Source organism: Arachis hypogaea, chromosome 7 (genome assembly GCF_003086295.3).
Source record: "Arachis hypogaea cultivar Tifrunner chromosome 7, arahy.Tifrunner.gnm2.J5K5, whole genome shotgun sequence".
Classification (NCBI taxonomy): domain Eukaryota; kingdom Viridiplantae; phylum Streptophyta; class Magnoliopsida; order Fabales; family Fabaceae; genus Arachis; species Arachis hypogaea.
The window spans coordinates 44,833,944-44,852,635 of record NC_092042.1 but is presented as its reverse complement, the minus strand read 5'-3'; the positions used below and the strand labels follow the sequence as shown (position 1 = coordinate 44,852,635).

Genomic DNA, 18,692 nt, shown 5'->3' with positions numbered 1-18,692 from the left:
TTCTGGACTTTACTATGAGTTTGTGTATTTTTCTATGACTTCAGGTATTTTCTGGCTGAAATTGAGGGACTTGAGAAAAAATCTGATCCAGAGGCTAAGAAAGGACTGAAGATGCTGTTAGATTCTGACCTCTCTGCACTCAAAGTGGATTTTCTGGAGCTATAGAAGCCCAATTGGCACGCTCTCAATTGCGTTGGAAAGTAGACATCTTGCGCTTTCCAGAAACGTATAATAGTCTATACTTTGCCCGAGATTTGATGACCCAAACTGGCGGCCAAACGCCCACCAGAGACCCTTTTCTAGTGTAAAACGCCAGAGCTGGCACCAAAGCTGGAGTTAAACGCCCAAACTGGCACCAAAACTGGTGTTTAAACTCCAAGAAGAGCCTATGCACGTGAAAGCTTCAATGCTCAGCCCAAACACACACTAAGTGGGCCCCAAAAGTGGATTTCTGCACTATCTACACTTAGTTACTCATTTTCTGTAAACCTAGTTTACTAGTTTAGTATAAATAGCACTTTTTACTATTGTATTCATATCTTTAGATCATTTTTGAGACTATCTTTGGATCACTTTTGATCTCTTGATCACGTTTTGGGGGCTGGCCATTTGGCCATGCTTGAACCTTCATCACTTATGTATTTTCAACGGTGGAGTTTCTACACCTCAGAGATTAAGGTGTGGAGCTCTGCTGTTCCTCATGAATTAATGCAAAGTACTATTGTTTTTCTATTCAATTCACGCTTATTCTTGTTCTAAGATATTCACTCGTACTTCAACCTAATGGATGTAATGATCCGTGACACTCATCATCATCTTCCCTTATGAACGCGTGCCTGACAACCACCTCCGTTCTATCTGCAAGAGCTTGAGTGTGTATCTCTTGGCCTCCTAGTTCACGACGCATGATTGCCTCTCCTGACAACAGAGCCTTCCATTCTGTGAGATTAGAGTCTTCGTCGTATAAGCTAGAATCAATTGGCAGCATTGAGATCCAGAAAGTCTAAACCTTGTCTGTGGTATTCTGAGTAGGATCTGGGATGGGATGACTATGACGAGCTTCAAACTCATGACTGTTGGACGCAGTGACAGTGTGCAAAAGGATCAATAGATCTTATTCCAACACGATCGAGAACCGACAGCTGATTAGGCATGCGAAAAATCGTAGCGGATATGTTTTCACTGAGAGGACGGATGGTAGTCATTGAAAACGGTGATCCACCAACATACACCTTGTCATGGAAGGGAGTACGCATGATTGGTTAAGGACAATAGGAAAGCAGAGGCTCAGAGGGAACAAAACATCTCCATACGCTTATCTGAAATTCCCACCAATGAATTGCATAAGTATCTCTATCTTATTTTATGTTTTATTTCTTTTTTTTAATCATCAAAACCTCATAACTATTTGAATCCACCTGACTGAGATTTACAAGATAACCATAGCTTGCTTCAAGCCGACAATCTCCGTGGGATCGACCCTTATTCACGTAAGGTATTACTTGGACGACCCAGTGCACTTGTTGGTCAGCTTCGCGGAGTTGTGAGAAAAGTGTGAACTCACGATTTCGTGTACCCAAGTTTTGGCACCGTTGCCGGGAATTGTTCGAGTTTGGACAACTGACGGTACATCTTGTTGCTTAGATTAGGTAATTTTCTTCTTGTTCTATTTTCAAAAAATTTTTCAAAAATCTTTCAAAATTTTTTTTCTAATTTTCAAAAATTTTTCAAAAAAAAATATATATAAATATATATATATATAATAAAATCATAAAATCAAAAATTTTTGTGTTTCTTGTTTGAGTCTAGAGTCAAATTTTAAGTTTGGTGTCAATTGCATGTGTTTATTTTTTTTAGCATTTTTCGAAAACTCATGCATATGTTCTTCTTGATCTTCAAGTTGTTCTTGATGATTGTCTTTGTTTGATCTTGTGATTTTCTTGTTTTGTGTCTTTTCTTGTTTTTCATATGCATTTTTTATTTGTTAGTGTCTAAGCATTAAAAATTTCTAAATTTGGTGTCTTGCATGTATTTCTTTTCTTAAAAATTTTTCAAAAATATGTTCTTGATGTTCATCATGATTTTCAAAGTGTTCTTGGTGTTCATCTTGACATTCAAAGTGTTCTTGCATGCATTATGTATTTTTTTTCTTAAATTTTTATGTCTTGTGTCAATCTTGTATTTTTCTCTCTCCTCTTTAATTCAAAAAAATAATAATAATATCTTTTCCTTATTTCACTCATAAAATTCGAAATTTTGGGTTGAATTAGTCAAAGATTTTTTAAAATTTAATTGTTTCTTGTTAGTCAAGTCAAAATTTCAATTTAAAAATTCTATCTTTTCAAATCTTTTTCAAAAATCAAATCTTTTTCATTTTTACTTCCTAATATTTTCAAAAATTTTAAAAATTGATTTTCAAAATCTTTTTCTTATTTTTATATCATATTTTCGAAAACCTTGCTAACAATTAAGGATTTGATTCAAAAAATTTCAAGTTTGTTACTTTCTTGTTAAGAAAGGTTCAATCTTTAAATTCTAGAATCATATCTTTTAGTTTCTTGTTAGTCAAGTCATCAACTTTGATTTTTAAAATCAAATCTTTCTAAATTTTTTTTTCAAATTAGATTTCAATCATATCTTTTTCAAAACTTAATCTCAAAATCTTTTTCTAACTTCTTATCTTTTCAAAACTTACTATTTTTTATCTTTTTCAAAACCACCTAACTGCTTTTTCACTTCTCATTTTTGAAAATCACCTTCCTCTTTTCAAAAATTTTTTTAATTAACTAAATGTTTTAAACTCTAATTTTATTTTATTCCTTTTCTTAATTTTCGAATACTAACCAATAATTAAAATAAAAATAAAAATATTTTTCTTTTCTTGTAATTAATTTTCGAATTTCTCTTCTTTCTCATCTCTTTCTATTTATTTATTTAATTACTAACACCTCTCTTCTTCTTAAAATTCGAACCCTCTCTCCCTCTCTGTGTTCGAATTCTCTTTATTTTCTCTCTACCTCATTTTTCTATTCTTCTCTTCTTCTACTCATATAAAGGAATCTCTATACTGTGACATAGAGGATTCCTCTTCTTTTCTGTTCACTTCTTTTTCACATGAGCAGGAACAAGGATAAGGATATTCTTGTTGAAACTGATTCTGAACCTGAAAGGACTGTGAAGATGAAGCTAAGAGAAGCTAAAGCACAACTCTCTGGAGAGGACCTGACAGAAATTTTTGAAAAAGAAGAAGACATGGTAGCCGAAAATAATAACAACAATGCAAGGAAAATACTTGGTGACTATGCTGCACCAACTTCCAACTTCTATGGAAGAAGCATCTCAATTCCTGTCATTGGAGCAAACAACTTTGAGCTTAAGCCTCAATTAGTTTCTCTAATGTAGCAGAACTGCAAGTTTCATGGACTTCTATAAGAAGATCCTCATCAGTTCTTATCTGAATTCTTGAAGATCTGCGATACTGTTAAGACCAATGGGATTGATCCCGAGGTATACAGACTTATGCTTTTCCCCTTTGCTGTAAAAGACAGAGCTAGAACATAGTTGGACTCACAACCTAGAGAAAGCCTGAACTCTTGAGACAAGCTGGTCAATGCTTTCTTGACCAAATTATTTCCACCTCAAAAGATGAGTAAGCTCAGAGTGGATGTCCAAACCTTCAGACAAAAGGAAGGTGAATCCCTCTATAAAGCTTGGGAAAGATACAAGCAATTAAGCAAAAGGTGTCCTTCTGACATGTTTTCAGAATGGAGCATCATATTTATATTCTATGATGGTCTGTTTGAATTATCCAAGATGTTATTGGACAACTCTGCTGGTGGATCTCTTCATCTGAAAATGCCTGCAGAAGCCTAGGAACTCATTGAAATGGTTGCAAATAACCAGTTCATGTACACTTCTGAGAGAAATCCTATGAATAATGAGGTGACTCAAAGGAAAAGAGTTCTTGAGATTGACACTCTGAATGCCATATTGGCTCAGAACAAAATATTGACTCAACAAGTCAATATGATTTCTCAGAATCTGATTGGATTGCAAGCTAAAGATGCCTCCTCTGAAGGAGAAGCTTATGACCCTGAGAATCCTGCAATGGAAGAGGTGAATTACGTGGGAGAATCCTATGGAAACAGCTATGATCCTTCATGGAGGAATCACCCAAATTTCTCATGGAAGGATCAACAGAAGCCTCAATAAGGCTTCAATAACAATAATGGTGGGAGAAATAGGTTTGGTAATAGCAAGCCTTTCTTATCATCTTCTTAGCAACAGACAGAGAATTCTGAGCAGAGCCTCTCTAGCTTAGCAAACATAATCTCTGATCTATCTAAGACCACCCTCAGATTCATGACTGAGGCACGGTCCTCCATAAGAAATTTGGAGGCAAAAGTGGGTCAGCTGAGTAAAAGAATTACTGAAACTCCTCCTAGTACTCTCCCAAGCAATATAGAAGAGAATCCAAAAAGAGAGTGCAAGGCCATTAATACAACCAAAATGGCCGAACCTATAGAAGAGGAGGAGGACGTGATTCACAGTAAGGAAGACCTCATGGGACGTTGATGAGCGGATAATTTATACGCTTTTTGGCATTATTTTTAGGTAGTTTTTAGTAGGATCTAGCTACTTTTAGGGATGTTTTTATTAGTTTTTATGAAAAATTCACATTTCTGGACCTTACTATGAGTTTGCGTATTTTTCTGTGATTTCAGGTATTTTCTGGCTGAAATTGAGGGACCTGAGCAAAAATCTTATTCAGGCTGAAAAAGGACTGCTGATGCTGTCGGATTCTGACCTCCCTACACTCGAAATGGATTTTCTGGAGCTACAGAACTTTAAATGGCGCTCTCTTAACTGCGTTGGAAAGTAGACATTCAGGGCTTTCCAGCAATATATAATAGTTCATACTTTATTTGAGTTTAGATGACGCAAACTGACGTTCAACGTCAGCTCCATGCTGCATTCTGGAATAAAACGCCAGAAACACGTCACAAACCAGAGTTAAACGCCAAACAAACATTACAACTTGGCATTTAACCCCAAGAGAAGCCTCTTCACATGTAAAGCTCAAGTTCAGCCTAAGAACACACCAAAGTGGGTCCCGGAAGTGGATTTCTGCACTAAGACTTATTTCTGTAAACCCTAGTAACTAGTTTAGTATAAATAGAACTTTTTACTATTGTACTAGGCGTCTTTTGACCATATCTTTGGATTATTTTTGGATTACCTTATGATCCTTTGATCACATTTATGGGGGCTAGCCATTCGGCCATGTCTGGACTATCACTTATGTATTTTCAATGGTGAAGTTTCTACACACCATAGATTAAGGTATGGAGCTCTGCTGTACCTCGAGTTTTAATGCAAAGTACTACTATTTTCTATTCAATTCAACTTATTCTTATTCTAAGATATTCGTTGCACTTCAACACGAAGAATGTGATGATCCGTGACACTCATCATCATTCTCACCTATGAACACGTGATTGACAACCACTTCCGTTCTACCTCAGAACGAACGAATATCTCTTGGATTCCTTGATCAGAATTTTCGTGGTATAAGCTAGAATTATTGGCGGCCATTCTTGAGAATGCGGAAAGTCTAAACCTTGTCTGTGGTATTCCAAGTAGGATTCAATGATTGAATGACTGTGACGAGCTTCAAACTCGCGATTGTTGGCATGGTGACAGACGCAAAAGAATCAATGGATTCTATTCCGACATGATCGAGAACCGACAGATGATTAGTCGTGCTGTGACAGAGCATTTGGACCATTTTCACTGAGAGGATGGGAAGTAGCCATTGACAACGGTGATGTCCTACATACAGCTTACCATGGAAAGGAGTAAGAAGGATTAGATGAAAGCAGCAGAAAAGCAGAGATTCAAAAGGAACACAGCATCTCCATACACTTATCTGAAATTCCTACCAATGATTTACATAAGTATCTCTATCTTATTTTATGCTTTATTTATTATTAATTTCGAACCCTTTATAACCATTTGAATCTGCCTAACTGACCAACAATCTCCGTGGGATCGACCCTTACTCACGTAAGGTTTATTACTTGGACAACCCAGTGCACTTGCTGGTTAGTTGTGCGAAATTGTGACAAAGTGTGATTCACGTTTGAGAGCGCTACCAAGTTTTTGGTGCCATTGTTGATGATCACAATTTCGTGCACCAAGTTTTTGGCATCGTTGCCGGGGATTGTTTGAGTTTGGACAACTGACGGTTCATCTTGTTGCTCAGATTAGGTAATTTTCTTTTCAAAAAGTTTTTCAAAAATCTTTCAAAATTTTTTTTCTTTGTTTTTCGTTTTCCAAATTTAATTTTCGAAAAAAAATTAATAAAATCATAAAAACCAAAAATATTTTTGTGTTTCTAGTTTGGGTCTAGTGTCAATTTTTAAGTTTGGTGTCAATTGCATGTTTTAAAAATTTATGCATTTTTTTGAAAAAGTCATGCATGGTGTTCTTCATGATCTTCAAGTTGTTCTTGGTAAGTCTTCTTGTTTGATCTTGAAATTTTCTTGTTTTGTGTCTTTTGTTATTTTTCATATGCATTTTTGCATTCATAGTGTCTAAGCATTAAAGATTTCTAAGTTTGGTGTCTTGCATGTTTTTCTTTTCTTGAAAATTTTTTAAAAATAAGTCTTGATGTTCATCTTGATCTTCAAAGTGTTCTTGGTGTTCATCTTGACATTCAAAGTGTTCTTGCATGCATTATGTATTTTTTTTCTTAAATTTTTATGTCTTGTGTCAATCTTGTATTTTTCTCTCTCCTCTTTAATTCAAAAAAATAATAATAATATCTTTTCCTTATTTCACTCATAAAATTCGAAATTTTGGGTTGAATTAGTCAAAGATTTTTTAAAATTTAATTGTTTCTTGTTAGTCAAGTCAAAATTTCAATTTAAAAATTCTATCTTTTCAAATCTTTTTCAAAAATCAAATCTTTTTCATTTTTACTTCCTAATATTTTCAAAAATTTTAAAAATTGATTTTCAAAATCTTTTTCTTATTTTTATATCATATTTTCGAAAACCTTGCTAACAATTAAGGATTTGATTCAAAAAATTTCAAGTTTGTTACTTTCTTGTTAAGAAAGGTTCAATCTTTAAATTCTAGAATCATATCTTTTAGTTTCTTGTTAGTCAAGTCATCAACTTTGATTTTTAAAATCAAATCTTTCTAAATTTTTTTTTCAAATTAGATTTCAATCATATCTTTTTCAAAACTTAATCTCAAAATCTTTTTCTAACTTCTTATCTTTTCAAAACTTACTATTTTTTATCTTTTTCAAAACCACCTAACTGCTTTTTCACTTCTCATTTTTGAAAATCACCTTCCTCTTTTCAAAAATTTTTTTAATTAACTAAATGTTTTAAACTCTAATTTTATTTTATTCCTTTTCTTAATTTTCGAATACTAACCAATAATTAAAATAAAAATAAAAATATTTTTCTTTTCTTGTAATTAATTTTCGAATTTCTCTTCTTTCTCATCTCTTTCTATTTATTTATTTAATTACTAACACCTCTCTTCTTCTTAAAATTCGAACCCTCTCTCCCTCTCTGTGTTCGAATTCTCTTTATTTTCTCTCTACCTCATTTTTCTATTCTTCTCTTCTTCTACTCATATAAAGGAATCTCTATACTGTGACATAGAGGATTCCTCTTCTTTTCTGTTCACTTCTTTTTCACATGAGCAGGAACAAGGATAAGGATATTCTTGTTGAAACTGATTCTGAACCTGAAAGGACTGTGAAGATGAAGCTAAGAGAAGCTAAAGCACAACTCTCTGGAGAGGACCTGACAGAAATTTTTGAAAAAGAAGAAGACATGGTAGCCGAAAATAATAACAACAATGCAAGGAAAATACTTGGTGACTATGCTGCACCAACTTCCAACTTCTATGGAAGAAGCATCTCAATTCCTGTCATTGGAGCAAACAACTTTGAGCTTAAGCCTCAATTAGTTTCTCTAATGTAGCAGAACTGCAAGTTTCATGGACTTCTATAAGAAGATCCTCATCAGTTCTTATCTGAATTCTTGAAGATCTGCGATACTGTTAAGACCAATGGGATTGATCCCGAGGTATACAGACTTATGCTTTTCCCCTTTGCTGTAAAAGACAGAGCTAGAACATAGTTGGACTCACAACCTAGAGAAAGCCTGAACTCTTGAGACAAGCTGGTCAATGCTTTCTTGACCAAATTATTTCCACCTCAAAAGATGAGTAAGCTCAGAGTGGATGTCCAAACCTTCAGACAAAAGGAAGGTGAATCCCTCTATAAAGCTTGGGAAAGATACAAGCAATTAAGCAAAAGGTGTCCTTCTGACATGTTTTCAGAATGGAGCATCATATGTATATTCTATGATGGTCTGTTTGAATTATCCAAGATGTTATTGGACAACTCTGCTGGTGGATCTCTTCATCTGAAAATGCCTGCAGAAGCCTAGGAACTCATTGAAATGGTTGCAAATAACCAGTTCATGTACACTTCTGAGAGAAATCCTATGAATAATGAGGTGACTCAAAGGAAAAGAGTTCTTGAGATTGACACTCTGAATGCCATATTGGCTCAGAACAAAATATTGACTCAACAAGTCAATATGATTTCTCAGAATCTGATTGGATTGCAAGCTAAAGATGCCTCCTCTGAAGGAGAAGCTTATGACCCTGAGAATCCTGCAATGGAAGAGGTGAATTACGTGGGAGAATCCTATGGAAACAGCTATGATCCTTCATGGAGGAATCACCCAAATTTCTCATGGAAGGATCAACAGAAGCCTCAATAAGGCTTCAATAACAATAATGGTGGGAGAAATAGGTTTGGTAATAGCAAACCTTTCTTATCATCTTCTTAGCAACAGACAGAGAATTCTGAGCAGAGCCTCTCTAGCTTAGCAAACATAATCTCTGATCTATCTAAGACCACCCTCAGATTCATGACTGAGGCACGGTCCTCCATAAGAAATTTGGAGGCAAAAGTGGGTCAGCTGAGTAAAAGAATTACTGAAACTCCTCCTAGTACTCTCCCAAGCAATATAGAAGAGAATCCAAAAAGAGAGTGCAAGGCCATTAATACAACCAAAATGGCCGAACCTATAGAAGAGGAGGAGGACGTGATTCACAGTAAGGAAGACCTCATGGGACGTTGATGAGCGGATAATTTATACGCTTTTTGGCATTATTTTTAGGTAGTTTTTAGTAGGATCTAGCTACTTTTAGGGATGTTTTTATTAGTTTTTATGAAAAATTCACATTTCTGGACCTTACTATGAGTTTGCGTATTTTTCTGTGATTTCAGGTATTTTCTGGCTGAAATTGAGGGACCTGAGCAAAAATCTTATTCAGGCTGAAAAAGGACTGCTGATGTTGTCGGATTCTGACCTCCCTACACTCGAAATGGATTTTCTGGAGCTACAGAACTTTAAATGGCGCTCTCTTAACTGCGTTGGAAAGTAGACATTCAGGGCTTTCCAGCAATATATAATAGTTCATACTTTATTTGAGTTTAGATGACGCAAACTGACGTTCAACGTCAGCTCCATGCTGCATTCTGGAATAAAACGCCAGAAACACGTCACAAACCAGAGTTAAACGCCAAACAAACATTACAACTTGGCATTTAACCCCAAGAGAAGCCTCTTCACATGTAAAGCTCAAGTTCAGCCTAAGCACACACCAAAGTGGGTCCCGGAAGTGGATTTCTGCACTAAGACTTATTTCTGTAAACCCTAGTAACTAGTTTAGTATAAATAGAACTTTTTACTATTGTACTAGGCGTCTTTTGACCATATCTTTGGATTATTTTTGGATTACCTTATGATCCTTTGATCACATTTATGGGGGCTAGCCATTCGGCCATGTCTGGACTATCACTTATGTATTTTCAATGGTGAAGTTTCTACACACCATAGATTAAGGTATGGAGCTCTGCTGTACCTCGAGTTTTAATGCAAAGTACTACTATTTTCTATTCAATTCAACTTATTCTTATTCTAAGATATTCGTTGCACTTCAACACGAAGAATGTGATGATCCGTGACACTCATCATCATTCTCACCTATGAACACGTGATTGACAACCACTTCCGTTCTACCTCAGAACGAACGAATATCTCTTGGATTCCTTGATCAGAATTTTCGTGGTATAAGCTAGAATTATTGGCGGCCATTCTTGAGAATGCGGAAAGTCTAAACCTTGTCTGTGGTATTCCAAGTAGGATTCAATGATTGAATGACTGTGACGAGCTTCAAACTCGCGATTGTTGGCATGGTGACAGACGCAAAAGAATCAATGGATTCTATTCCGACATGATCGAGAACCGACAGATGATTAGCCGTGCTGTGACAGAGCATTTGGACCATTTTCACTGAGAGGATGGGAAGTAGCCATTGACAACGGTGATGTCCTACATACAGCTTACCATGGAAAGGAGTAAGAAGGATTAGATGAAAGCAGCAGAAAAGCAGAGATTCAAAAGGAACACAGCATCTCCATACACTTATCTGAAATTCCTACCAATGATTTACATAAGTATCTCTATCTTATTTTATGCTTTATTTATTATTAATTTAGAACCCTTTATAACCATTTGAATCTGCCTAACTGACCAACAATCTCCGTGGGATCGACCCTTACTCACGTAAGGTTTATTACTTGGACAACCCAGTGCACTTGCTGGTTAGTTGTGCGAAATTGTGACAAAGTGTGATTCACGTTTGAGAGCGCTACCAAGTTTTTGGTGCCATTGTTGATGATCACAATTTCGTGCACCAAGTTTTTGGCATCGTTGCCGGGGATTGTTTGAGTTTGGACAACTGACGGTTCATCTTGTTGCTCAGATTAGGTAATTTTCTTTTCAAAAAGTTTTTCAAAAATCTTTCAAAATTTTTTTTCTTTGTTTTTCGTTTTCCAAATTTAATTTTCGAAAAAAAATTAATAAAATCATAAAAACCAAAAATATTTTTGTGTTTCTAGTTTGGGTCTAGTGTCAATTTTTAAGTTTGGTGTCAATTGCATGTTTTAAAAATTTATGCATTTTTTTGAAAAAGTCATGCATGGTGTTCTTCATGATCTTCAAGTTGTTCTTGGTAAGTCTTCTTGTTTGATCTTGAAATTTTCTTGTTTTGTGTCTTTTGTTATTTTTCATATGCATTTTTGCATTCATAGTGTCTAAGCATTAAAGATTTCTAAGTTTGGTGTCTTGCATGTTTTTCTTTTCTTGAAAATTTTTTAAAAATAAGTCTTGATGTTCATCTTGATCTTCAAAGTGTTCTTGGTGTTCATCTTGACATTCAAAGTGTTCTTGCATGCATTATGTATTTTTTTTCTTAAATTTTTATGTCTTGTGTCAATCTTGTATTTTTCTCTCTCCTCTTTAATTCAAAAAAATAATAATAATATCTTTTCCTTATTTCACTCATAAAATTCGAAATTTTGGGTTGAATTAGTCAAAGATTTTTTAAAATTTAATTGTTTCTTGTTAGTCAAGTCAAAATTTCAATTTAAAAATTCTATCTTTTCAAATCTTTTTCAAAAATCAAATCTTTTTCATTTTTACTTCCTAATATTTTCAAAAATTTTAAAAATTGATTTTCAAAATCTTTTTCTTATTTTTATATCATATTTTCGAAAACCTTGCTAACAATTAAGGATTTGATTCAAAAAATTTCAAGTTTGTTACTTTCTTGTTAAGAAAGGTTCAATCTTTAAATTCTAGAATCATATCTTTTAGTTTCTTGTTAGTCAAGTCATCAACTTTGATTTTTAAAATCAAATCTTTCTAAATTTTTTTTTTCAAATTAGATTTCAATCATATCTTTTTCAAAACTTAATCTCAAAATCTTTTTCTAACTTCTTATCTTTTCAAAACTTACTATTTTTTATCTTTTTCAAAACCACCTAACTGCTTTTTCACTTCTCATTTTTGAAAATCACCTTCCTCTTTTCAAAAATTTTTTTAATTAACTAAATGTTTTAAACTCTAATTTTATTTTATTCCTTTTCTTAATTTTCGAATACTAACCAATAATTAAAATAAAAATAAAAATATTTTTCTTTTCTTGTAATTAATTTTCGAATTTCTCTTCTTTCTCATCTCTTTCTATTTATTTATTTAATTACTAACACCTCTCTTCTTCTTAAAATTCGAACCCTCTCTCCCTCTCTGTGTTCGAATTCTCTTTATTTTCTCTCTACCTCATTTTTCTATTCTTCTCTTCTTCTACTCATATAAAGGAATCTCTATACTGTGACATAGAGGATTCCTCTTCTTTTCTGTTCACTTCTTTTTCACATGAGCAGGAACAAGGATAAGGATATTCTTGTTGAAACTGATTCTGAACCTGAAAGGACTGTGAAGATGAAGCTAAGAGAAGCTAAAGCACAACTCTCTGGAGAGGACCTGACAGAAATTTTTGAAAAAGAAGAAGACATGGTAGCCGAAAATAATAACAACAATGCAAGGAAAATACTTGGTGACTATGCTGCACCAACTTCCAACTTCTATGGAAGAAGCATCTCAATTCCTGTCATTGGAGCAAACAACTTTGAGCTTAAGCCTCAATTAGTTTCTCTAATGTAGCAGAACTGCAAGTTTCATGGACTTCTATAAGAAGATCCTCATCAGTTCTTATCTGAATTCTTGAAGATCTGCGATACTGTTAAGACCAATGGGATTGATCCCGAGGTATACAGACTTATGCTTTTCCCCTTTGCTGTAAAAGACAGAGCTAGAACATAGTTGGACTCACAACCTAGAGAAAGCCTGAACTCTTGAGACAAGCTGGTCAATGCTTTCTTGACCAAATTATTTCCACCTCAAAAGATGAGTAAGCTCAGAGTGGATGTCCAAACCTTCAGACAAAAGGAAGGTGAATCCCTCTATAAAGCTTGGGAAAGATACAAGCAATTAAGCAAAAGGTGTCCTTCTGACATGTTTTCAGAATGGAGCATCATATGTATATTCTATGATGGTCTGTTTGAATTATCCAAGATGTTATTGGACAACTCTGCTGGTGGATCTCTTCATCTGAAAATGCCTGCAGAAGCCTAGGAACTCATTGAAATGGTTGCAAATAACCAGTTCATGTACACTTCTGAGAGAAATCCTATGAATAATGAGGTGACTCAAAGGAAAAGAGTTCTTGAGATTGACACTCTGAATGCCATATTGGCTCAGAACAAAATATTGACTCAACAAGTCAATATGATTTCTCAGAATCTGATTGGATTGCAAGCTAAAGATGCCTCCTCTGAAGGAGAAGCTTATGACCCTGAGAATCCTGCAATGGAAGAGGTGAATTACGTGGGAGAATCCTATGGAAACAGCTATGATCCTTCATGGAGGAATCACCCAAATTTCTCATGGAAGGATCAACAGAAGCCTCAATAAGGCTTCAATAACAATAATGGTGGGAGAAATAGGTTTGGTAATAGCAAGCCTTTCTTATCATCTTCTTAGCAACAGACAGAGAATTCTGAGCAGAGCCTCTCTAGCTTAGCAAACATAATCTCTGATCTATCTAAGACCACCCTCAGATTCATGACTGAGGCACGGTCCTCCATAAGAAATTTGGAGGCAAAAGTGGGTCAGCTGAGTAAAAGAATTACTGAAACTCCTCCTAGTACTCTCCCAAGCAATATAGAAGAGAATCCAAAAAGAGAGTGCAAGGCCATTAATACAACCAAAATGGCCGAACCTATAGAAGAGGAGGAGGACGTGATTCACAGTAAGGAAGACCTCATGGGACGTTGATGAGCGGATAATTTATACGCTTTTTGGCATTATTTTTAGGTAGTTTTTAGTAGGATCTAGCTACTTTTAGGGATGTTTTTATTAGTTTTTATGAAAAATTCACATTTCTGGACCTTACTATGAGTTTGCGTATTTTTCTGTGATTTCAGGTATTTTCTGGCTGAAATTGAGGGACCTGAGCAAAAATCTTATTCAGGCTGAAAAAGGACTGCTGATGCTGTCGGATTCTGACCTCCCTACACTCGAAATGGATTTTCTGGAGCTACAGAACTTTAAATGGCGCTCTCTTAACTGCGTTGGAAAGTAGACATTCAGGGCTTTCCAGCAATATATAATAGTTCATACTTTATTTGAGTTTAGATGACGCAAACTGACGTTCAACGTCAGCTCCATGCTGCATTCTGGAATAAAACGCCAGAAACACGTCACAAACCAGAGTTAAACGCCAAACAAACATTACAACTTGGCATTTAACCCCAAGAGAAGCCTCTTCACATGTAAAGCTCAAGTTCAGCCTAAGCACACACCAAAGTGGGTCCCGGAAGTGGATTTCTGCACTAAGACTTATTTCTGTAAACCCTAGTAACTAGTTTAGTATAAATAGAACTTTTTACTATTGTACTAGGCGTCTTTTGACCATATCTTTGGATTATTTTTGGATTACCTTATGATCCTTTGATCACATTTATGGGGGCTAGCCATTCGGCCATGTCTGGACTATCACTTATGTATTTTCAATGGTGAAGTTTCTACACACCATAGATTAAGGTATGGAGCTCTGCTGTACCTCGAGTTTTAATGCAAAGTACTACTATTTTCTATTCAATTCAACTTATTCTTATTCTAAGATATTCGTTGCACTTCAACACGAAGAATGTGATGATCCGTGACACTCATCATCATTCTCACCTATGAACACGTGATTGACAACCACTTCCGTTCTACCTCAGAACGAACGAATATCTCTTGGATTCCTTGATCAGAATTTTCGTGGTATAAGCTAGAATTATTGGCGGCCATTCTTGAGAATGCGGAAAGTCTAAACCTTGTCTGTGGTATTCCAAGTAGGATTCAATGATTGAATGACTGTGACGAGCTTCAAACTCGCGATTGTTGGCATGGTGACAGACGCAAAAGAATCAATGGATTCTATTCCGACATGATCGAGAACCGACAGATGATTAGCCGTGCTGTGACAGAGCATTTGGACCATTTTCACTGAGAGGATGGGAAGTAGCCATTGACAACGGTGATGTCCTACATACAGCTTACCATGGAAAGGAGTAAGAAGGATTAGATGAAAGCAGCAGAAAAGCAGAGATTCAAAAGGAACACAGCATCTCCATACACTTATCTGAAATTCCTACCAATGATTTACATAAGTATCTCTATCTTATTTTATGCTTTATTTATTATTAATTTCGAACCCTTTATAACCATTTGAATCTGCCTAACTGACCAACAATCTCCGTGGGATCGACCCTTACTCACGTAAGGTTTATTACTTGGACAACCCAGTGCACTTGCTGGTTAGTTGTGCGAAATTGTGACAAAGTGTGATTCACGTTTGAGAGCGCTACCAAGTTTTTGGTGCCATTGTTGATGATCACAATTTCGTGCACCAAGTTTTTGGCATCGTTGCCGGGGATTGTTTGAGTTTGGACAACTGACGGTTCATCTTGTTGCTCAGATTAGGTAATTTTCTTTTCAAAAAGTTTTTCAAAAATCTTTCAAAATTTTTTTTCTTTGTTTTTCGTTTTCCAAATTTAATTTTCGAAAAAAATTAATAAAATCATAAAAACCAAAAATATTTTTGTGTTTCTAGTTTGGGTCTAGTGTCAATTTTTAAGTTTGGTGTCAATTGCATGTTTTAAAAATTTATGCATTTTTTTGAAAAAGTCATGCATGGTGTTCTTCATGATCTTCAAGTTGTTCTTGGTAAGTCTTCTTGTTTGATCTTGAAATTTTCTTGTTTTGTGTCTTTTGTTATTTTTCATATGCATTTTTGCATTCATAGTGTCTAAGCATTAAAGATTTCTAAGTTTGGTGTCTTGCATGTTTTTCTTTTCTTGAAAATTTTTTAAAAATAAGTCTTGATGTTCATCTTGATCTTCAAAGTGTTCTTGGTGTTCATCTTGACATTCATAGTGTTCTTGCATGCATCATGTGTTTTGATTCATAATTTTCATGTTGTGAGTCATTTTTGTTATTTTTCTCTCTCCTCATTAAAAATTCAAAAATAAAAAAATATCTTTTCCTTTTTTCTCATAAATTTCGAAAATTTGAGTTGACTTAGTCAAAAAATTTTTAAGACTTAGCTATTTCTTATAAGTCAAGTCAAATTTTTAATTTTAAAAATCCTATCTTTTCAAAATCTTTTTCAAAAATCAAATCTTTTCATTTTTTTATTATTTTTGAAAATTTTTAAAATTTATTTTCAAAATCTTTTTCTTATCTTTACTTCAAAATTTCGAAAACTTTACTAACAATTAATGTGATTGATTTAAAAATTTGAAGTTTGTTACTTTCTTGTTAAGAAAGGTTCAATCTCTAAATTATAGGAGTCATATCTTTTAGTTTCTTGTTAGTCAAGTAATCAATTTTAATTTTAAAAATCAAATCTTTTCCAAAATATCTTTTTCAATCATATCTTTTCAAAATATCTTTTTCAAATCATATCTTTTTCAAAATTGATTTCAAAATCTTTTCTAACTTCTTATCTTTCCAAAATTGATTTTCAAATCTTTTTCAACTAACTAATTGACTTTTTGTTTGTTTCTTATCTTTTTTAAAACCACCTAACTACTTTTCTCTTTCTAATTTTCGAAAATGCCTCCCTCTTTTTTTAAAATTCTTTTAATTAACTAATTGTTTTAAATTTTAATTTTAATTTTATTCCTTCTCTTAATTTTCGAATTTTAACTTTAATATTTTTCTTTTATTTTAGTTAATTTTCGAAAACTCTTCTCTCTCATCTCTTCCTATTTATTTATTCATTTACTAACACTTCTCTTCATCTTAAAATTCGAACCCCCTCTTCCTCTCTGAGTTCGAATTTTCCCCTTTTCCTTCTTCTATTATTTTCTTCTTCTACTAACATAAAGGAATCTCTCTACTGTGGTAAAGAGGATCCCTATTATTATTTTCTGTTCCCTTCTTTTTCATATGAGCAGGAGCAAGGACAAGAATATTCTTGTTGAAGTAGATCCTGAACCTGAAAGGACTCTGAAGAGGAAACTAAGAGAAGCGAAATTACAACAATCTAGAGACAACGTTACATAAACTTTCGAAAAGGAAGAGGAGATGGCAGCCAAAAATAATAATGCAAGGAGGATGCTTGATGACTATACTACATCCACTTCCAAGTTTGATGGAAGAAGCATCTCAATCCCTGCCATTGGAGCAAACAATTTTGAGCTGAAACCTCAACTAGTTGCTCTAATGGAACAGAACTGCAAGTTCCATGGACTTCCATAAGAAGATCCTATCAGTTTTTAACTGAATTCTTGTAGATCTGTGAGACTGTTAAGACTAATGGAGTAGATCCTGAAGTCTACAGGCTCATGCTTTTCCCTTTTGCTGTAAGAGACAGCGCTAGAACATGGTTAGACTCTCAACCTAAAGATAGCTTGGACTCTTGGGATAAGCTGGTCACGGCCTTCTTGGCTAAGTTCTTTCCTCCTCAAAAGATGAGAAAGCTTAGAGTGGATGTTCAAACCTTCAAACAAAAAGATGGTGAATCCCTCTATGAAGCTTGGGAAAGATACAAGTAGATGACCAAAAGGTGTCCTTCTGACATGCTTTCAGAGTGGACCATTTTGGATATATTCTATTATGGTCTATCTAAATTCTCTAAGATGTCACTAGATCATTCTGCAGGTGGATCCATTCACCTAAAGAAAACGCCTGCAGAAGCTCAAGAACTTATTGACCTGGTTGCAAATAACCAATTCATGTACACTTCTTAAAAGAATCCTGTGCGTAATGGGACGCCTCAGAGGAAGGGAGTTCTTGAAATTGATGCTCTGAATGCCATATTGGCTCAGAACAAAATGTTGACTCAGCAAGTCAACATAATTTCTCAAAGTCTCAATGGATGGCAAAATGCATCCAACAGTACTAAAGAGGCATCTTCTGAAGAAGAAACTTATGATCCTGAGAACCCTGCAATGGTAGAGGTAAATTACATGGGTGAACCCTATGGGAACACCTATAATTCCTCATGGAAAAATCATCCAAATTTCTCATGGAAGGATCAACAAAAGCTTCAACAAGGCTTTAATAATGGTGGAAGAAATAGGCTCAGCAATAGCAAGCCTTTTCTATCATCTTCTCAGCAACAGACAGAAAATTCTGAGCAGAGCCCCTCTAGCTTAGCAAACATAGTTTCTGATATGTCTAAGGCCACTTTAAGTTTCATGAGTGAAACAAGGTCATCCATCAAAAATTTGGAGGCACAAGTGGGCCAGCTGAGTAAGAAAATCACTGAAACTCCTCCTAGTACTCTCCCAAGCAACACTGAAGAGAATCCAAAAAGAGAGTGCAAGGCCATTGACATAATCAAAATGGCCGAACCTAGAGAGGAAGGGGAGGACGTGAATCCCAATGAGGAAGACCTCATGGGACGTCTCCCAGACAAGAAGGAGTTCCCTATTGAGGACCTAAAGGAATCTGAGGCTCATATAGAGACCATAGAGATTCCATTAAACCTCCTTCTGCCATTCATGAGCTCTAAAAACTATTCTTCCTCTAAAGAGGATGAAGATGTAATTGGAGAGCAAGTTACTCAATATCTAGGAGCCATCATGAAGCTGAATGCCAAGTTGTTTGGTAATGAGACTTGGGAAGGTGAACCTCCCTTGCTCATTAGTGAACTAGATACATGGGTTCAGCAAACTCTACCTCAAA

The 18,692-nt window shown here is 35.0% G+C and overlaps 1 non-coding gene across 1 annotated transcript; it reads right to left on the bottom strand.

Moving 5' to 3' along the window:
• Window positions 1-17,479: 17,479 nt before the first annotated feature.
• Window positions 17,480-17,587, bottom strand: LOC112704420 (small nucleolar RNA R71). The gene has a single exon (XR_003155046.1). It is a non-coding gene; the product is annotated as a small nucleolar RNA R71 (small nucleolar RNA).
• Window positions 17,588-18,692: the final 1,105 nt, after the last annotated feature.